The sequence below is a fragment of the Meriones unguiculatus genome, chromosome 12 (genome assembly GCF_030254825.1).
Source record: "Meriones unguiculatus strain TT.TT164.6M chromosome 12, Bangor_MerUng_6.1, whole genome shotgun sequence".
Lineage (NCBI taxonomy): Eukaryota > Metazoa > Chordata > Mammalia > Rodentia > Muridae > Meriones > Meriones unguiculatus.
The window spans coordinates 53,535,329-53,558,628 of record NC_083360.1 but is presented as its reverse complement, the minus strand read 5'-3'; positions in this window follow the sequence as shown (position 1 = coordinate 53,558,628).

The following is a 23,300-nucleotide window of genomic DNA, read 5'->3' as shown; positions in this document are numbered from 1 at the left end:
GTTTATAGCAGTGGCTGCTGCTTGGTTCTCTCCCAAAATGCTCTCAGAGGGAATTTTCTGTGTTTGCTTTGTTTTCTACCTATATTCCATTTTTCAAAGATTGGAAGAATGACAGATGAAACAAAAACAAACAAACAAACAAAAATCTGAGAACTGTCACTTAATTTTGTTGTTCTGGAAAGGATTCCAGAGTTGGTTCAACAGGAAAGTTTAAGAGTAGAGCTTGAAATACTTGGGGATCAGATAGCACTGCCAAAAAATGGGAGTTTCCTGCTCTTGCCGCACAACCCTGCTCCATGTGCCAGGTGTTCATAGCACCTGTATATGGCATGGAATGGGAAGAATAGAAAGCCATGCAGAACAAAAGGGCTCTGGAGTCAGGTGCTCCACTAGAGAAATTGCCTTTCGCTACACAAGCAGCATTAGATGGCCAGGTCTTTGTGCAACATATGCCTGCTAATGATGGTGGGGAGGCTTACAGTGAGATGATGTGGAGTCCAGTAGAAATGCTAGATCTAAAGAATTTTAAAAAGGCTATTGTAAGGTATGGAATGCATTCAAATTTTGGTAAAAAAAATGTTAAGTAGCTGGGCTACTGAAAAGAGTTGGTTTCAGGACAATGGTTATCGTGGTGAAGGAATGGAACTATGATAATAGAACAAGAAAATATAACAAGACAGATAAATGTTAAAGATCAACTGCTTGGTGATGGGTGTTATGCTGTCTTACAAGAACAAACCTGACCTGATGATGGAGTAATTGAACAGTGTTCTCTCGTAGCCTTAAGAGCTTGGGACGTGTTTGAGGAGGCTGGTAAAACAACCACCTCATTTACTAAGGTAAATCAAGGCTGTGGAAAAGCCTTGGATTCAGCTCTATATAGAACCATACCAGACTCTGAGACCAGAGAGGCGTTGACACAGATCAGGAATTTTTTAAATTTAACAATTTCTTTGACTGAAATATTGATTTCCTCTATTGTATTTCTACACAAAACATAAGGAAATCTGGGATATAAATGAAAAGCCGTAACCTAAGAATAAGAGAAGGAGAAGAAGGGAAAGAATCCCAGCTCCAAGGAACAGAAAATATGTTCAACAAAATTATAGAAGACAATTTCCCCAACCTATAGAAAAAGATTTCTATAAACATGCAAGAAGCATAGAGAACATCGATTAGATTGGACCAGAAAAGAAAATTCTCCCACCACGTAATAATTAAATACTAAGCCTATAGAACAAAAAAGGAATATTAAAACATGTAAGGCCAAATAACTTACAAAGGCAGATATATCAGAATTCCACACAACTTCTCAACAGAGACTCTAAAACCTGGAAAGGCCTCTACAGATGTCTTACATCCTCTGAGACACCACAGATGCCATCCTTTGCTAGCAACTATACTAAGCAAAATTTTCAATCACCATAGATGGAGAAAACAAAGTATTCTAAGATAAAACCAAAATTAAACAGTATCTATCCACAAATTCAGCCCTACAGAAAATACTGGAAGGAAAACTCTAATGAAAGGTTAACTATATCCAATAAAACACAGGAAATAAATAATTTCAAACCAGAAAAAAAAGGAAAGAGAAGCACACAGAAATACATACACACCAAAATCAAAATAACAGGAATTAACAATCATTGGTTATTAATATCCCTCAACATCAATGGCCTCAATTATCCAACAAAAAGACACAGGCTAACAGAATGGGTGCAAATCAAGATTCATTACACCTCAGCAACAAATATAGACATTACCTCAGAGTAAAGGGCTGGGAAAAAAGAAAAAGTTTTCCAAGCAAACCAACCCAAGAAGCAAGGTTTAATAGCCATTCTAAAATCTAATAAAATAGACTTTCAACAAAACTTAATTCAAAAGAAATGAAGAAGGATACTTCGTACTCATCAAAGGAAAAGTTCATCAAAATGATGTCTCAATACTGAACCTGTATGTCCCAAATGAAAGGGTAGCCACATTGAGGCCAGCCTGGGTTACAAAAAAGTCCAGGACAGCAAAGGTTACACAGGGAAACTCTGTCTGGAAAAAACACAACAACAAAAGAGATAGAGGGAGAAAAGAAAAAAGAAAATGAAGACACAACATACCCAACTTATGGGACACAATGCAAGCATGTAAAGAAGAAAGCTCATAGCATTAAGTGCCTTCGTAAAGAAACTGGAGAGATCTCATACTAGCAATTTAAAAGCACACTGGAAGGCTCTAAAGGAAAAAGAAGCAAACACACACAAGAGAAGTAGATGGCAGAAAAAATCAAACTCGGGGCTAAAATCAACAAATTAGAAACAATGAGAACAATACAAAGAATCAACAAAATCAAGAATTGGTTCTTTGAGAAAATCAATAAGATAGACTTAACCTAACTAATCAAAAGGCAGAAAGACAGTAGCCAAATTAATAAAATCAGAAATGAAAAGGATGAGATAACAACAGACACTGGCAAAATCCTTAAATCATTAAATCTTACTCTAAAAGTCTGTAGTACACAAAATTCGAAAATATAAACGAAATAGAAATTTTTCTTATAGATTCATTCTACTTACCAAAGCTAAATCAAGATCAGGTAAACAAGCTAAATAGGGCTGCAACGCCTAAGGAAATAAAAGCAGTCATTGAAAGTCTCCAATTAAAAACAACAACCAAAAACAAAAAACAAAAACAAACCCCAAAAAGCACAGGACCAGATGGTTTCAGCACAGAATTCTACCAGATTTTCAAAGAAGAGGTACTATAAATACTCTTCAAACCATTCCACAAAATACAAACATCCATTCATCTCAAAAGTTTTGGAGATATGAGGGATACAAGGCACATATCTAACCACAATAAAGACAATATAGAGCAAGCCAAAACCCAATATCCAATTAAATGGAGAGAAACTTAAATCAATTCCACTAAAATTAGGGACAAAATAAGGCTATCCACTATCGCTGTACCTTTCAATATAGTACTTGAAGCAAAAAGACAACTACAAGGAGCTACAAATTAGAAAGGAAGAAGTCAAAGTGTTGCTATTTGTAGGTAATATGATGGTATACATGATCCCCAAAATTCTAACAAAGAACTCATACAGTAATAAACCCCTTCAGCAAAGTGTCTACATTAAAAACATTAACTCAAAAAAAAAATTCAATAGCTCTCCTACTTATGCATGGGATAAATGGGCTGAAAAAGAAATTAGGGAAATAACACCCTTCACAATAGCCACAAATAATAATAAAAAAAAAAATCTTACCATAACTCTAACCAAACAAGTGAAAGACTTGTATGACAAGAACTTCAAGTCTTTGGAGAATGAAATTGAAAAAGATATCAGATAGAAAGATCTCCCATGCTCATGAATCAGTAGGATTTACATAGTAAAAATGGCCATCTTACCAAAAGCAATCTCTATATTTAATGCAATACCCATCAAAATTTGAACACTATGGAACCCACTTGGATACTGAACTGCCATGGGCTACATCTGTGATGGGGTCTTAGTTTATCTCCATGCATGATCTTTGATTGGAGTATCATTCTCAGGAAAGAACTCTGTGATCAGATTTTTTGGTTCTGTTGCTCTCCTTGTGGAGCTCCTGTCCTCTCTAGATCTGTTTCCCACTTCTTTCATAAGACTCCCTGCACTCTGCCCAAAGGTTGGCCATAAGTCTCAGTAGGAACAGGGACTGTCTCTGACATGAACTGATTGGCCTGCTCTTTAATCACTTCCCCCTAAGGGGGGAGCAGCTTTACCAGGCCAAGGAGGAAGACAGTGCAGCCACTCCTGATGAGACCTAATTGACTAGGATCAGAAGGAAGGAAAAGAAGACCTCCCTTATCAGTGGACTTGGGGAGGGGCATGCATGCAGATGAGGGAGAAAGGGAAGGATTGGGACAGGAGGAGGGAGGAAACCACAGGGGGGATACAAAGTGAATAAAGTGTAATTAATAAAGAATTAAAAAATAATTTAAACACAATTCTTTACAGATCTTGAAAGAGCAATTCTCAACTTCATACAGAAAAATAAAAGACTCAGGGCAGCTAGAGCAATTCTTTATAATAAAAGAACTTCTGGAGGTATTACCATCCCTGATTTCTTTCTTTTTTTTTTAATCAATTATGTTTTTTTTTTCAAATGTTAACTCCAAATGTCATATAATTGTCATAATTATATGACAATTAACAGCACTAAACCAGGCACCTTTAACTGAATTCCATCACTCTTGTTTGCACCCTTCACACTACCCTCTGACCAGAAAACTTAGGGAACCTGCTAGCAGCCAGGGTTTTCCATCTTCCTCCTGTTCTAAAGTTCCCCGTGGGAAAGATCAGGTGGGAATTTTAGCCTACAAGGAGGGGTTGTGACAAGGCACAAGGCTCTCTACCTAGAAGACACTTTCTGCTCAGCCTCTGCAGGGCTGTAGCCAGGGGGTTCTGGCTGCTGGCTTTACATTTGATCCCTGGAAGATGAGTCCAACTCAGCTCAGGATCACTGTGTCCTCAACCCTTTTGGTGATGACACAACACCAGGAGACCTCCAGGAACCAGACCCTGGCAGCTCTGACCTTGGGAGCTCACTCTGACTGCCTGTGGAATGAATATGTTCCTGTACTGGGGGTGAGACTCCAAAACTGCAGAGCCACTCTCACAGTGGACACTTTCTGGGTACTAGAGGCCCCTGTTTCCAAACCCAGGATACCACACTCAACATCCTGTGGACACCTTCCTGGTCACAGTGGCTAGTGGCTCTTACTCTCACCTCCCAGTGGAGGGTATACATTCTGGCACTGTGGGGGAGGTACAGCTCCATTCTACCTACTCCCCTCCTGCCAGGTTCACCCAGGTCAGAATCAGCCAGCACAGCACAGTCAGAGAATTCAGCAGAGCTGAGCTAGGCACCTGACCCAAGTTCCATTGTCCTTCTCCCCAAGGAGGCTTGTGGGGCACTGGAACAGCTCTAGGTTCAGAGATCTTTCTGCCTGGTCCCCAACAGCCTAGACAACCTGGGTTGGAAACAACTCAGCCAGCACAGCCAGTGAATCCAGAAGAGCTAAGTCAAGCCTGGGACCCAAATTCCATCCTTCACCTTCTTAAGGAAGTCTAGAGTAGCTCTAGACTCAGAGATCTTTCTTCCCAGCTATTCAGGTCACAAACAATGAGCCAAAAGAGACAGTGAATACAGGAAAGACTACCTGAGACTCCAGAAACAGGTGGAATCAGTCAAGGCTACAGACAATCAGATGGGTAGAGGCTGGTGTAGGAATAGAGGCAACAAAAATCATGACATCAGAATCTCCAAAAATCAACAGATATTCTATTGTAGCTGAAACACGGGAAAACGATCTTAAATCTATAATTATGCAGTAATTCAAGGCACATAAAGAGGAAATGAACAAAAAAATAGAGGCCATCATGGTAAGACAGGAATCCACATTCAAACAGATGAAGGAAATGGTGCAGGATATGAAAACAGAATTAGAATCAATAAAGAAAACACAAACAGAGAAACAATGGAGTTGGAGAACTTAGAGAACAGATCAGGAACCACAAAGGTAAGCATCATCAACAAAATACAAGAGATGGAAGAGAGACCTTCAGGCGCTAAAGATACAATTGCAGAAATTGCTACATCTCTCAAAGAAAAATTAAAAGTGTAAAAGTTACAAATATGAAACATCCAAGAAATCAAGAACACCATGAAAAGACAAAAGCTAAGAATAATAGGAATAGACAAAAAAGAAGATTCCAGGCTCCAAGGCCCAGAAAATATTTTCGAGAAAATTATACGAGAAAATTTCCCCAATATTAAGAAAGAGATGCCCATAAACATACAAGAGGCCTACAGAACAGCAAATAGACTAGACCAGAAAAGAAATTCCTACCGTCACATAATAAATAAAACACTAAATCTACAGAACAAAGAAAATATATAAAAAGCTGAAAGTAAAAAAGGCCAAGTAACATATAAAGGCAAACCTATCAGAATTATATCAGCCTTCTCAACAGAGACTATGAAAGAAGGGCCTAGACGGATATCATGCAGAAACTTAGAAATCACAGATGCCAACCCAGACTACTGTATACAGCAAAACTTTCAATCAACATAGATGGAGAAAACAAAATATTCCATGCCATAACTAAATTTAAACAATATATACACAGCAATCCAGCCCTACAGAAGATTCTAGAAGGAAAACTTCAACACAACAAAATCAAGTACATCCAAGAAAACACGGGAAAAAGATACCATCACATCAAAAAAACAAAAGAAAACAAACATGCGAACACAGAATCACCACCAACACCACAATAAAAGGAACTAAAAATCATTGGTCACTAATATCCATTAACTTCAATGGTCTCAGCTCTCTGATAAAAAGACACAGACTAACAGATTGGTTGCAGAGACAGGATCCAACATTCTGTTGCATTCAAGAAACACACCTCTGCAACAAAGATAGACACCACTTTAGAGTAAAAGGCTGGAAAAAGGTTTTCCAAACAAAAGGACACAAGAAGCAAGCTGGAGTAGCCATCCTAATATCTAATAAAATAGACTTCCAACCAAAATTAATCAAAAGAGATGGAGAGGGACACTTCAAGGAAAAACCCACCAGGAGGACTCCAAACCCTTGAACATTTATGCACCAAACACAATGGCTCTTGCATTTGTCAAAGAAACATTATTAAAGCTTAAATCACACATTGATCCCAACACCTTAATAGTAGGAGACTTTAACATCCCTCTCTCTCACCAAGGGATAGATCATTGAGACAAAAGCTAAACAGAGAAATAATGGAATTTACAGAGATCTTCAATCAAATGGACCTAACAGATATCTATGGAACCTTTCACCCAAACACAAGAGTATACCTTCTTCTCACCACCTCATGGAACCTTCTTCAAAATTCACCATATATTCAGAAACAGAGCAAGCCTCAGCAGACACAAGGAGATTGAAATAATCTCTTGTATCATATCAAGCCACCATGGCCTAAAACTGGGCCTCAGCAATAACAGAAATAATAAAAAGCCTAGTCACACATGGAAACTTAACAAGCCTCTTCTCAATAACACCTCAGTCAGGGAGGAAATAAAGAAAGAATTTAAAGACTCACTCGAACTTAATGAAAATGAAGGTACAACTTACCCTAAATTATGGGACACAATCAAAGTAGTGCTAAGAGGGAATTTCATAACACTAAGTGCCTTCAGAAATAAATTCGAGGTATTTCACACAAGGAACTTAACAGCACACCTGGAAGCACTAGAAAAATAAAGCAGACATACCCAAGAGGGGTAGATGCCTGGAAAGAATCAAACTCAGGGCTGAAATCAATAAATTAGAAACAAAGAGAACAAGTCAAAGAATCAACAAAACCAGGAGCTGGTTCTTTGAGAAAATCAACAACATAGACAAACTCTTAGCCAAACTAACTAACAGACAGAGGGGAACACTGTCCAAATCAACAAAATCAGAAATGAAAAGGAGGACATAACAAGAGACACTGAGGAAATCCAAGGAAATATTAGGTCCTACTTCTAAAGACAATATACAAAAAATTTAAAAGTGTAAACAATATGGATAAATTCCATTTACCAAAGCCGAATCAAGATCAGGTAAATAAATGAAATAGTCCTATAAGCCCTAAGAAAATAGAAGCTGTCATCAAAAGTCTCCCATCCAAAAAAAAAGCCCAAGGACTTTCATAAGATTCCCTGAACTCTGCCAAAATTTGGCTATGAGTCTCAGCATCTGCTTTGATTGCCTATTGGGTAAAGCCTTTCAGAGGCCCTCTGTGGTAGGCTCCTGTCCTGTTCCCTGTTTTCTCCGTCTTTTGATGTCCAACCCATTTGCTTTTCAGAGTGAGGATTGATCGATCATCTTACCCAGGGTCTTCCTTCATATGAAAAAAAGGGGGAAATAGAAAGACCTGGAGGGGACAGGAGCTCTACAAGGATAGCAACAGAACCAAAAACTCTGGGCCCAGGGGTCTTTTATGAGACTGAAACTCTAATAATTAAAGAAGCATGCATAAAGATAACCTAGAACCCTTGCAGCTCATTGTAGCTCAGTATCCAAGTGGGTACCCTAGTAACGGGAACAGGGACTGTCTCTGACATGAACTCAGTGGCTGGCTCTTTGATCACCTCCCCTGATATGGGAGCAGCCTTACCAGGTCACAGAGGAAGACAAAGTAGCCAGTCTTGATGAGACCTGATAAGCTAGGGTCAGACTTTAGTCTGACTCTGATTTTCAGAAGACCAAAACAAGCTTGCTTCAGAAACTCTTGGGAGGCCCTGTAACTGCCTATGTAAATTCCCCCTTTGCTTTGTTGTTTACAAATGTTAACAAGATTGAAACTTTAATGTTTCTTGCCTTCAATGTAAACTAACAAACTGTATTTGTAAGCTTTCAAATGGTTCTGATTGCTCGACAGCCTTTTACTATGGTTCCTGTGAATGTTTCGCAGACTTGGTAATTTACACAAGGAGTCATTTGTAAAGTCACTTTTATGGAGTGTTATTTTGGACTTGGCTTGTGATAGGAGATGCACTCCTATTGGCAACAATGAAAACCTGCCTGAAGGCCTTTTAGAATGTTAAAGCTGAGATGATCGGCATAAGATCAAACCCCAGTGTCTACTGTAGCAGAGATTGGTAGTCAGAGACAGGTAATGTTTCTCTGGGATTTATTCAACCCAAGACAGGGCAGGAATGATGGAATTCATGTACTGATGACAGGTAAGAATATATCTTACGAGAAAAACAACATAAGACACAAAAACAGGCAATCTTCTGCTCCATAACTCTTAAGTTATGGTCAATTTAAAAAAAAATAAAAAAGGGAGACCTGTTGGGAGCCTTTGTTCTGGCAGCTGCTTTAATATTTAAATCTTAGCAGAAAGACTGGTTTTACCAGGACTTCACTGAAGTCAGGGAAGAATTTCCAAGTCCATCTCCTTTTGTTTGTGACAGCAGGTGAGATAGCTTGTCAAAATCACACCTCTTGTTTCACCTCCTTGTGAATTTAACACATTGTGCTGAGCTGTTTTTACTCTGGCTTAAAAGCACTCTGAAATAAAGCCAGGCTGCTGGTTGAGTCTAATCTCTACTGGAGCCTCTCGGAAAGGTCCCATGTGTTGTGTGTTAGTTTACTAATTTTAATCCTCACTCACAACTCAAGAATCATTCGATTCTGCTGGCAGGCTCTGGCAGATTGGCACCCACCTCCCCTATCAGTGGACTTGGAGAGGGGAATGGGAGGAGATGAGGGAAAGTGGGATTGAGAGGTAATGAGGAAGATGGCTAGCTGAGATACAAAGTGAATAAACTGTAATTAATATTAATATACAAAATTAAGAAATTAATTTTAATAAGAAGAGAAAATAAAAAAGCACAGGGCCAGATGGTTTCAGAGCAGAATTCTATCAGACCTTCAAAGAAGAGCTAACACCAATACTCTTCAAACTATTCCACAAAATAGAAACAAAAGGAACATTACCAACCTCATTCTATGAGGCCACATTCAGGTTGATACCTAAACAACAAAAAGAACCAACAAAGAAAGAGAACCTCAGAAGAATCTCACTTATGAACATTGATGCAAAAATACTCAATGAAATACTCACAAACAGAATCCAAGAACACATTAAAGATATCATCCACCATGATCAAGTAGGCTTCATTCCAGCCATGCAGAAGTGGTTCAACATATGAAAATTTAAGGTAATCTACCATATAAATAAACTGAAAGAAAAAAAGCAAATGATTATTTCCCCCCTTTTTTTTTCAAAAAAGCCTTTGACAAAATTCAACATCTGTTCATGTTTAAAGTCTTGTAGAGATCAGGGATACAAGGAACATACCTAAACAAAGTAAAGACAATATACAGCAATCCTGTAGCCAACATCAAACTAAACAAAAAGAAACTTAAATCAATCCCACTGAAATCAGGGGCAAGGCAAGGCTGCCCACTCTCTCTGTATCTCTTCAACATAGTACTTGAAGTCCTAGATGGAACAATCAGACAACTAAAGGAGATCAACGGGATACAAATAAGAAAGGAAGAAGTCAAAGTATCACTATTTGCAGATGATACATATGTATACATGAATGAGCCAAAAATTCTACAAGAGAACTCCTTCAGCTGACAAACACCTTCAGCAAAGTGGCTGGATACAAAAGTAACTCAAAAATACAGGAAGCACTCCTATATACAAGAGACAAACAAGCTGAGAAAGAAATTAGGGAAACAACACCCTTCACAATAGCCACAAATAACATAAAGTACCTTGTTGTAACTCTAACTAAGCAAGTGAAAAATCTATATGAAAAAAAAAGAAAAATAAAAAAAAAACAATCTTCAAATCTCTGAACAAAGAAACTGGAGAAAATATCAGAAGACGGAAAAATACCCCATGCTCATGGATCATTAGGATAAACATAGTAAAAATGACTGTCCTACTAAAAGCAATCTACATATTCAATGCAATTCATATCAAAATACCAACACATTTTTATAGACATTGAAAAAACAATTTTCAATTTCATATGAAAAAACAAACAAACAAACAAACAAAAAACCCAGAGAGCTAAAACAATCCTGTTCAATTCAATAAAAGATCTTCTGGAGGTATCTCCATCCCAGATCTCAAGCTGTACTATACAGCAACAGTAATAAAAACGGCATGGCACTGGCATAGAAACAGACTGGTAGATCAATAAATAGATCACCAACCCTCTATCTGACAGAGTACTAATATCCAGACTATATAAAGAACTCAAGAAGTTAAACAGCATCAAATCAAGTAATCCAATTAAAAAATGGTGTACAGAGCCAAACAGAGAATTCTCAATAAAGGAATATCGAGTGGCAAAGAAACACTTAAAGAAATGCTCAACCTCATTAGCCATCAGGGAAATGCAAATCAAAATGACCCTGAATTGTCCCAACATTCAACAAGGACATTTGCTCAACTATGTTCACAGCAGCTTTATTTGTAATATGCAGAATCTAGAAACAACCTACATGTTCCTCAACAAAGGAATAGATACAGAAAGTGTGGTATATTTGCACAATGGAATACTACTCAGCAGTTAAAAACAAGGAAACCATGAAATTTACTGGCAAATGGTGGGAACTAGAAAAGATGATCTTGAGTAAGGTAACCCAGAAGCACAAAGACACACATGATATATACTCATTTATAAGTGGATATGAGCCATATAATATAGGATAAATATAGTAAAACCTATACTCCTAAAGAAGCTAAACAAGGAACAACAAAGAAGACCCAATGGAAGATGCTCAATCCTCATTCAGAAGAGCAAATGTGAAAGGCATTGGAAGCAATAGAAAACAGGGAACAGAACAGGAGCCTACCACAGAAGGCCTCTTAATGACTATACTGATGGAAGTATCGAAGCAGAGGCTGAGACTCATAGCCAAACTTTGGGCAGACCATAGTTAATCATATAAAAGAAGAGGGAGATAGAAAGACCTGGAGAGGACATGAGCTCCAAAAGGAGACCACAGAGCCAAAATAAATAAATAAATAAATAAAAACTTGAGCCCTAGGGGCCCTGCAGAGGCTGGCACCCTAACCAACAACAATGGGCCCATAGACTCAGTCTCCAAGTGAGTTCCCGAATGAGGCAAGCAGGGGATTTCTCTTACATGAACTCAGTGACAGGCTCTCTGATCACCTCCCTCTGGGGGCGGGGGCAGCCTTGCCATGCTACAGAGGAAGACAATGCAACCAGTCCTGATGAGCCCTGTAGGTTAGGGTCAAATAGAAGTTGAAGAAGACCTCCCCTATCAGTGGACTATGGGCAGAGCATAGGGAGAGAAGAGGGAGTGAGAGCTGGATTGGGAGGAGATGAGGGAGGGGACCACAGCCAGGATATAAATTAAATAAATTGTATTAAATGATAATAATAAAAAATTAAAAGTGTTATTAGCCACATAATATAGGATGAACATACTAAAATCTATAGTCCTAAACAACCTAAACAACAAGTAGGACCCTAGGGAAGATGCTTAATCCTCATTTAGATGGGCAAACAGGATAGATATTGGAAGTAGGAGAAGAAAAGGAATAGGACAGTAGCCTTCCACAGAGAACCTCTGAAGGACTCTACCAACCAGGGTATCAAAGGAGATACTGAGACTCACAGCCAAACTTTGGACAGAGTGCCAGAAACCTTATGGAAGAATAGGGAGATAGAAAGTCCTAGAGGGAACAAACACTCCACCAGGAGAACAACATAGCCAAAAATACTTGGGCCCAGGGTGGACTGCAGAGACAGATGCTCCAACCAAGGACCATGCATGGAGAGGACCTAGACACCCAGTTCAATAGAATCCCATAGGCTTCTCAGTTTCTAAGCAGGTTCCTTAGTAAGATGTATAAAGGCTGTCTCTGATATGAACTCACTCACAGGCTCTTTGATCACCTCCCCCTTGGTGTGGGGGGGTACAGCCTAGCCAGGCCACAGAGGAAGATGATGCAGCTAGCCTTGATAAGAATTGATAAGCTAGAGTCAGATAGAAGAGGGGGAGGTCCTCCCCTATCTGGGGACTAGGAAAAGGGCATAAGGAGAGAAGAGGTAGGGAGGGTGGGACTGGGAGAAGATGAGGGAGGGGGCTGCAGAGGGGATACAAAATGAATGAAATATAATAAATAAATAAATAAATCTTAAAAAGAAAGAAAAAGCACATGGTATTGGAATAGAAGAGAGAGGGTGATCAATGGAATTAAATCAAACACCCAGAAATGAGCCCACACACCTATAGACACCTGATTTTTTACAAGGAATCCAAAACCATACAATGGAAAAAAGAAAGCATCTTCAACAAATGGTGCTGGTTTAACTGGATGTCTACATTCAGAAGAATGCAAACAGATCAATATTTATCACCCTGCACAAAACGCAAGTCCAAGTGGTTCAAATTCCTCAACATAAGCTGGATATGCTAAATGTATTAGAAGAGAAAGCGAGTGAAGAACATTGGACTCATTGATACACAAGACAATTTGCTGAACAGAACACCAACATCTCAGGTAGTAAGATCAACAAATAATAAATGGGACTTCATGAAACTGAAAAGCTGTGTAAGGCAAAGGGTACTGTTAATAGGACAAAAAGTTAGTCAACCTCATGGCAAAAGATCTTCAACAACTGTAATCTCACAGAGAGCCAATATCTAATATATATAAAGAATTCAAGAAATTAAACACCAACAAAACAAGTAACCCATTAAAAAATGTGGTCAGAACTAAACAAAGAGTTCTACAGAGGAAACTTTATTGGCTAAGAAGCACTTAAAGAACATTTCAAGTCCTATTCCTATCAGAATGGCTAAGATCAAAAACTCAAGTGATAGGATGTACTGGCAAAGATGTGGTTCAAGGGAAACACTCTTCCATTGCTGGTGGGAGTGCAAACTTGCACAACCACTTTAATAATCAATCTGGAGCTTTCTCAGAAAATTGGAAATAGTTCTATCTCAAGACTCAGCTATACTTCTCTTAGACATATACCTAAAAGATGCTCTACCATACCAAAAAGATACTTGCTCACCTATGTTCACAGAAGCTTTATTCATAATGGCTGGAAACTGGAAGCAATTCAGATGTTCCTCAACTGAAGAATGGATACAGAAAATGTGGTACATTTGCACAATGGAATATTAATCAGCTATTAGAAACAAGGAAATCATGAAATTTGAAGGCAAATGGATGGAACTAGAAAAGATCATCCTGAGGGAGGTAACTAAGACCCAGAAATAAACACATGGTATGTACTCACTTGTAGGTTGAAATTAACCTTACAGTACAGGATAAACATACTACAATCCACACACCCAAATAAGCTAACAAGGGGGTTAAATCCCTCTTAGACAGAAGAATAGAATAGATGAAAAAGTGGATCAAAATAGGGAATGGGGTGGGAGGAGATATGGAGAGGGCAATTAGGGTGAAAATCAGCTGTTGGGAGAGCAGAGGTGGGAGGTGAAAAGGCTATGAGAGAGAAGGGAAACCAATGAGGGAGGACATCTCTGAAACAAGCTGGAGATCTTTGATGGATTAGGCTCCTGAAAGGATTTGTGGATGTCTCTACCCAAGACTCCTAGCTATGGGTGACATAGAGGCTGAAGTGGCCACATCTTATCTATGTGGCACTTCCAGTGGAAGGAGGGGGACACCAACACACCCACAAAACCTTCAACTCAAACTTTATCCTGCCTCCAGAACATGCAGTGATGAGGAAAAGGCAGAGAATGAGAGAATGGCTAACCAATCACTAGCCCTACCTGAGACCCAACCCATACAAAAAAGCCAGCTCTTGACACTATTAATGTTGCTCTGTTATGCTCAGCATGACTGTCATCTGAGAGGCTCCACCAAGCAGCAGATTGAAACAGATTTTGAAACCCACAGCCAAACATTAGGCAGAGCTCGAGGGGTTTTGTAGAATGTGTAGTGGGTGATGGAAAGTTCCCAGAGAGGACAAGACAACCCCTCAAGAAGACCAACAATGTCAACTAACCTGGAAACATAGGAAATTACAAAAACTGAAGCACCAAACATGGATGGACATGGATGGACTGGGCCTAGGCCCACAAAACATAAGTAACTGATGGGCAGCTTGATCTTTATATGGATCCTTTAGTAAATAGACTAGGGAGCTTATCTGACATGGATTCTGTTGTCTTCTTTCAGATCACTTTTGGCTTGTTGAACTCCCTTGTCTTGCCTCAGTTGAAAAGGATGTGCTTAGTCTTGATGTGACTTGGGCTGGGATATGTTTATAAGGGAAAAGCACCCACTTTTTGATGAGAAGGAGAAGGGGGAAAGGGAAGAGAGTGAGAAGGTGGGACCAGGAGGAAAGGAGGAAGGGAGCTGTAATAGAAATGTAAAATGAATACATGAATAAATTTTTAAAATAATAAAGAAGTAACACTAGTTTGAGAATATTACTTCAGGCTTGGATTGGAACCCTACTGATGAAAGGGAAAGAAAAGAAAGCATTTACCCAAGTGAAGTAGGAGAAAGCTGGTGGATAGCTGCATCTGACAGGCACTGGGATTTGATGGAAGAATTCACCCAGGGGAGGGGCAATGGACTGTACTGATATAACCTATATGTATCATCTTGCCAGAACAGAGAGCAAAATGAAAAGAGGATCTGAGAGGGCAAACAAGGTCACAGAAAATAGTACTTAAAAGAATACTCTCTTCGCCCATTGCTAGGGATGTGCTTGGGAGGGTACCAGTCATCTTTGTCAGTGAAAAGTTACGCTATCTAGATTATGGCAGGAATTTGGAATTTGAATCACATGGGAATAGCCCATTGAAGACTCCTCTACAAATCCAAAAGGAATTGAAAGATAATTTGATAAGATTATATTATTATTAAAGTTAATCTACAAATGGGAAATTTTACAGCATTCCCGTGTCTTTTCTCCTAGGTGTCTAGAAAGACACACAGGTTATGATCTTCAAGTTATGTCTTTTCTAGCCATGTTTATTTATGGTCAGAAAAAGCTCTGATAAACCACCCTGAAGAGACAGAAAGTAGAGATGAAAATGAGGTTCTTTCTTAGCTAATTTGCATGAACATCCAGTTGAATCATCTTCATGCTGTTTAACAAAGCTTTCTCACGTGTTATTCCATGACCACAATTTATCAAAACTTTTCTTCCTGTGAAAAATGAAATCTAGTGCTTCCAATAGGACCCTATACTTCTAGACAACATAAATGTGAAAGGTGCTGCCACCTATAAATAGCAATCATCACTTTCCATGTTATGAAATATTTATTTGAGTTCAACAGGGCTCTGATTAAAAAAAATGATATTTTGGCATTTTCATTTTTTTCTTGTAAAATGCATTAACCTATATTTATATTTAGGCTGCTTTCCAATTCAATACGATATATTTTTTTAATTTCAAAGAGACTTCTATTCTTTCAAAAAATACAAATAACTTTAATGCCACTATTTTCTTAGTGTCATGAATGGATGATAATGCAAACAAAACTTCAAGACGTCCCTGCATCTCTGATTCTACAAAGGTTTTATTTATACTAGTAAATGGGATTGATTGTGTTACAAATTAAACAACTTTAAGCTTATGTAGGGGTATATTCAACCTCCCATTTCCAATGTGCACAAGGTGCATAAGGAACTATGAATTTCTGCAATCTTCAATACTTGCTTTAGGACATATTGTCCTTTTATTATTACAAGATGGTAGCAAATAATAACACGGTTAAAATTTCAAAAGCTTGTTGTAATATGTTCCTCATGCCCATCTTCTATAGTGAAAGTCCATACATAAGCCATTGTTTTCCAAAGGACCATCTCATAATCAGGTAGAATGAGTTTTGAAATTTCAACTACACTTCTTTCCTTTCTTTACCTGAATCATCCAATTAAAAATGTTAATAGCATCTGGTTCCTTATAGACTAGGTATGAACCTCCTCTCCATAGGTTTGGCATTACAAAATATTTACTGGGTGTTTTCTTTGTAGTCAGAACTGCTATAAAAAAGAGCAGTTATTTTAATATTGTCTGCATGCAGTTTTTTGACTTTCTGGACTCTTCTTTTACCCTTGTTTCAGTCTAGACTTTACTTCCATTCAGTTCTCTCATTTTCCTTAGATTTTCACTTTTCCTTCAGGTCACAGATATTGTGAGAATGCTTCACATCTCCAACTGGTTGGGTTCATCTCTTTCTCTGAAGATCCCATGAAGATTTCTTCTAATCATCTTATACTGTCTGAGATTACAGTTATTTCTTCTCTTCCTCAAGCTCTGAACACTATGAGGCAATAGCTGGGACTAGGTACTTAGCACAGTGTAAATGTGCTAAGAGAATTTGCTGAGTGAATAAATAAATGAATGAACTGAAACAAGTAGAGAACTAAGTTACCAACTAAAACTCCAAGGGAAAATTCTAAACAAAAGTAACAAATCACTATGTGGAATTAAAAGTTACTATGAGGCTGTTAGCTACTTAGAAGTAGTTTGGCAACCAGTGGGATACAAGGTGGAAATGCTGAGGATTACAATGCCTGGCACCTATATTCCAGATTCCCTGTCCTTGTTCCTGCACAGTAAGAATTCATGACTGTGTACCTGGAAACTCTTATACAGCAGCACCAACTTAAAGGCAGGGAACTATGTCATAAGAATTGAGACTCCTGGCTACATACATGTACCCTTTGTGTACAAAATAGGTCATTGTCTCTCCAAATAAGCTGCAATATATTCAAGAAAGAGAAATCCCTTAACTTCTCCCCCCACCCGTCTCCTTTTGTGATAGGTAGGACTAAACATCAACAAATGTTGACATAATTCTTTTTTTTTTCTGTTTAGCCCTATATCCCATTTTATTATTATTATTTTTTTAATATTCATCATAGGTTATTTACTTTGTATCCCAGCTGTAGCCCCCTTCCTCATTCCCTCCCAATCCCATCCTCCCTCCCTCATCTCCTCCCTGTCCCTTTCCAAGTCCACTGCTAGGGGAGGTCCTCTTCCCCTTCCATCTGACCCTAGCTTATCAGGTATCTTCAGTACTAGCAGCAATGTCCTCCTCTGTGGCCTAGAAAGGTTGTTCCTCTCTTGGGCATGGGGAGAGGTAAAGGAGCCAGACCTTGAGTTCATGTAAGAAATAGTTCCTGTTCCCCTTACTAGGGAAAAAACAATTGGTTACTGAGCTACCACAGGCTACCTCCGAGCAGAGGTTCTAGGTTATATCCATACATGGTCCTTGGTGGGGTATCAGTCTCAGAAAAGACCCCTGTGCCCAGACATATTTGGTCCTTGTTGAGCTCCTGTCCTCTCCACATCATACTAACTTTGCCTTCTTTCATATGATTCCCTGCACTCTACTGAAGGTTTGGTTATGAGTCTCAGTATCTGCCTTGATATGCTGCTAGTAGAGTCTTTCAGAGGCCCTCTGTGGTAGGCTCCTGTCCTGTTTCTTGTTTTCTCCTACTTCCCATGTCCATCCCATTTGTCTTCCTAAGTGAGGATTGATCATCTTATTCTGGGTCATCTTTATTGTTTATCTTCCTTAGGTGCACATAGTTTAGTATATTTATCCTATCTTATAGGACTATATAAGTAAATATATACCATGTGTGTCTTTCTGCTCCTGGGATACCTCACTCAGGATGATCTTTTCTAGATCCCACCATTTGCCTGCAAATTTCATCATTTCCTTGTTTTTATTCTTTATTTATTTATTTATTTATTTATTGCAATGCAGTTTATTCAGGAACCTTGAACAATCAAACAATCATCTGATCCTGGGGAAAGCCAGCCCACAGGTTAAATAGCCTCTGGGTAGCCAACCCCAGCATGTCACGTGGGCAATGCAGATAGGTCCACATACATGGAAGCAAGCCAGATCCTCAGCCTTAGCCAAATGTGGAGTTGTTTGTGACAGAGAGCACTCACCATCGGGAAGGTGGAAGGTGGAAACCAGCTCCATCTTTAAGGCACGGCATTACACAGCTCTCTACAGTTCCCCCTTTTTGTTTTAGACGCATCAGGCAAGAGTAGAGGTCTGATCTCTGATAATAGAAATAAATCGGGACTTTGTACCGATGTTCATTTAGGTGTCATCCACCCAAAGAGCATCAGACCCGTCTGATACCTTTTTCTCAGAGGCAGGACCTGGGGCGTCAACCTGCATGCAATCAGACTTGCTCTTCTCTGGGTCAAAAGTGGCTGACCCTGAGTGCAGTGCTTAGCCTCGCATCCTGAGCATAACACTTTAGCTCCCATGCTTGGGGAGACTGTCCTGCTTCAATGGCTGTAAAGGCCTGAATGAATGGTCATGGCTGCATTACGCTGTTATGAGACTCTAATCTTGCATATACACCACAGGCAAACCAAGAAGACCAACACCAGAAGGCCTGCTAACGCTCCCATGCCCGCCCATTCCTTCAGATGATTCATGGCTGCAGCAATACATGATGATAATCCTGTGGCTACTCCTGCGTCTACTCTGGTAGAATTTACCGTGACAATGGCCACTCTCAGCTGTTCCATCGTAGTATCGAATTCTCCAGTCCAATTACCTAAAATATAGCTAGACAATTGTTTAGACAGATTTGCAGCACAGGAAAAATTCTCATGTTGTATGCTAGTGACACAAAGTCCAGCATACTTTCATTAACAGCCAAGTTGGGCGTTTGCCATAGGGTATAAATTTGCTCCTGCACGAGGTCAATCCTCTGATTGAACACCATCAAGCCTCCTTTTAGTTGAGCATTAATTCCTTTTTGTACATCTAAGGCATGAGCTACATTGGCTAAAAGATTATTCAGGGTCTGAGCAGTCTGCACAGTATGACTCATGGCTAATGCCGCGGTGGTAGCTCCAATAGCCACCAATGAGATGGCAGTAACAATGACGGCTGTAGTTCCAAGATCCCTTTTCTGTCTGAAGAGAGTCATAGCGTGAGGGGCATCAACGGGCACAGGCACCCAGTGAGGCATGCAAGTAACCAGGGCATACCTAAATTCACTACCATTCCAGCATTGGGCAAAAAAGCAAGTATCATTACCACAATTACTTGGCTCTATCTGGCTAATAATGAATAAAAATGGGGGATATAAACAAACAGGTGTGGGATTATAGGAAATATTATGAGAAGCCTTAACCCCCTCGTTGGAACATCCTGCATCAGTTTTAGAACTAGCAGTGGTGGTGTCCTAGGTCTGAGTAGGTTCAGGAGACCATTGCCCCCAGGGGCGAGACGTGCTCCATGTAAATTGACTAACTCTATGTTTTCCTCCACTTTTGAAAGTCATTTAAGGTTCTTAAATTATTTTTCCCTTTTTTTTAAATTTTTCCTCAATTACACTTTATTCATTCTGAATCCCCCCCATAAGTCCCTCTCTCCTCCCCTCCCTATCCCACCCTCCCTCCTTCCTCTGCATGCATGCCACTCTCCAAGTCCACTGATAGGGGAGGTTCTCCTCTCCTTTCTGATCTTAGTCCATCAGTTCACATCAAAAGTGGCTGCATTATCCTCTACTATGGCCTGGTAAGGCTGCTCCCCCCCAGGGGGAGGTGATCAAAGAGCAGGCCAATCAGATTATGTCAGAGGCAGTTCCTCTTCACATTACTATATAACCCAATTGGACTCTGAACTGCCCTGGGCTACATCTGTGCAGGGGTTCTGGGTTATCTCCATGAATAGTCCTTGGTTGGAGTATGAGTCTCTGGGAAGTTCCCTGTGTTCAAATTTTCTTGTTCTGTTGCTCTCCTTGTGGAGACCCTATCCTCTCCAGCTCTTACTATTTCCCAGTTCTTACATAAAATTCCATTCACTCTGTCCAACAGTTGCCCAACAGGCTCAGCATCTGCTTTGATAGTCTGTAGGGCAGAGGCTTTCAGAGGCCCTCTGTGGTAGGTTCCTAGGTTGTTTCCTGTTTTCTTCTTCTTCTGATGTCCATCCTCTTTGCCTTTCCGGATGGGGATTAGACATTTTAGTTAGGGTCCTCTCTCTTGCTTAGTTTCTTTAGATGCACAGGTTTTAGTGGGTTTGTCCTATGTTGTATGTCTATATGAGTGAGTATATACCATGTGTGCCTTTTTTCTTCTGGGACAACTCACTCAGGATGATCCTTTCCAGGTCCCACCATTTACCTGCAAATTTCATGATTTCCTTATTTTTCATTGCTGAGTAATATTCCATTGTGTAGATGTACCACAATTTCTGCATCCATTCTTCAGTTGAGGGGCATCTGGGTTGTTTCCAGCTTCTGGCTATTACAAATAAAGCTGCTACAAACATGGTTGAGCAAAAGTCCTTTTTGTGTACTTGAACCTCATTTGGATATATGCCTAGGAGTGGTATGGCTGGATCTTGAGGAAGCGCTATTCCTAGTTGTCTGAGAAAGTGCCAGGTTGATTTCCAGAGTGGTTGTACAAGTTTACATTCCCACCAGCAGTGGAGAAGGGTTCCCCTTTCTCCACAACCTCTCCAGCATGTGTTGTCACTTGAGTTTTTAATCTTGGCCATTCTCATGGGTGTAAGGTGAAATCTCAGGGTTGTTTTGATTTGCATTTCCCTAATGGCTAGTGAGGTTGAGCATTTCTTTAAGTGCTTCTCTGCCATTTGGTATTCCTCTACAGAGAATTCTCTGTTTAGCTCTGTTTCCCATTTTTTAAGTGGATTACTTGGTTTGCTGCTTTTCAGCTTCTTTAGTTCTTATATATACTGGATATGGTTCCTCTTTCAGATAAAGGGTTGGTGAAGATTCTTTCCCAAACTGTAGGCAGTTGCTTTGTTGTGGTGATGGTCTCCTTTGCTTTTCAAAAGCTTTTCAGTTTCATGAGGTCCCATTTATTGATTGTTGCTCTTAGAGCCTGTGCTCTTGGTGTTCTTTTCAGGAAGTTGTCTGCTGTGCCAATTTGTTCAAGGGTATTCCCCACTTTTTTTTCTAACCTATTTAATGTGTCAGGTTTTATGTTGAGCTGTTTGATCCACTTGGACTTCAGTTTTGTGCAGTGTGATAAATATGGATCTATTTTCATTTTTTTACATGTAGTCATCCAGTTAGACCAGCATCATTTGTTGAAGATCCTATCTTTCTTCCATTGTATGGTTTTGGTATCTTTGTCAAAGATCAGGTGTCCATAATTGTGTGGGTTTATTCTTGGGCCCTCTTCAGTTCCATTGATCGACCATTCTCTTTCTATGCCAGTTCCATGCAGCTTTTATAACTGTTGCTCTATAGTACAACTTAAGATCAGGGATGGAGATACCTCCAGAAGATCTTTTATTGTAGAGGATTGTTTTAGCAATTCTGGGTTTCTTGTTATTCCATATGGAGTTGAGAATTTTTCTTTCCAGGTCTATAAAAAATTGTGTTGGTAATGTGATGGGAATTGCATTGAATCTGTAGATTGCTTTTGGTAAAATGGCCATTTTTACTATGTTAATCCTGCCAAGCCATGAGCATGGGAGATCTTTCCATCTTCTCATATCTTCTTCTAATTCTTTCTTCAGAGACTTGAAATTTTTTTCATACAAATCTTTGACTTCCTTGATTAGGGTTACTCCGAGGTACCTTATGTCATTTGTGGCTATTGTGAAGGGTGTTGTTTCCCTAATTTCTTTCTCAGCCCTTTTTCTTTTGTATACAGGAGGGCTACTGATTTTTTTTGAGTTAATTTTGTATCTGGCCACTTTGCTGAAGGTGTTCATCAGCTGTAGGAGTTCCCTGGTAGAGTTTTTGGGGTCACTCATGTATACTATCATATCATCTGCAAATAGTGATAATTTGATTTCTTCCTTTCCAATTTGTATCCCCTTGATCTCCTTCAACTGTCTTACTGCTCTAGCAAGGACTTCCAGAACTATGTTGAAGAGATATGGAGAGAGTGGGCAGCTTTGTCTTGTCCCTGATTTCAGTGGGATTGCTTTAAGTTTCTCTCCGTTCAGTTTGATGTTGGCTATAGGTTTGCTGTATATTGCCTTTACTATGTTTAGATATGTGCCTTGTATCCCTGATCTCTCCAATACTTTAAACATGAATGGATGTTGGATTTTGTCAAATGCTTTTTCAGCATCTAGGGAGATTATCATGTGGTTTTTTTTCTTTCAGTTTGTTAATATGGTGGATCACATTGATGGATTTCCGTATATTGAACCACCCCTGCATACCTTGGATGAAGCCCAGGTGGATGTTCATGGTGGATGATATCTTTGATGTGTTCTTGTATTTGGTTTGCGAGTATTTTGTTGAGTATTTTTGCATCAATGTTCATAAGGGAGATTGGCCTGAAGTTCTCTTTTTTTTTTTTATTGGGTCTTTGTGAGGTTTAGGTACCAAGGTGACTGTGGCTTCATAGAATGAGTTTGGTAATGTTGCTTCTGTTTCAATTTTGTGGAATAGTTTGAAGAGAACTGGAGTTAGCTCTTTTTTGAATATCTGGTAGAACTCTGCGCTGAATCCATCAGGTTTGGGCTTTTTTTGGATGGGAGACTTTCGATGACTGCTTCTATTTCCTTGGGGGATATAGGACTATTTAATTGATTTACCTGGTCCTGATTTAGCTTTGGTAAGTGGAATCGATCAAGAAAATCGTACATTTCATTTAAATTTTCAAATTTTGTTGCGTATAGACTTTTGAAGTAAGTCCTAATGATTGCTTGGATTTCCTCAGTGTCTGTGGTTATGTCCCCCTTTTCATTTCTGATTTTGTTAATTTGGGTGGTGTCTTGCTGCCTTTTAGTTAGCTTGGCTAAGGGT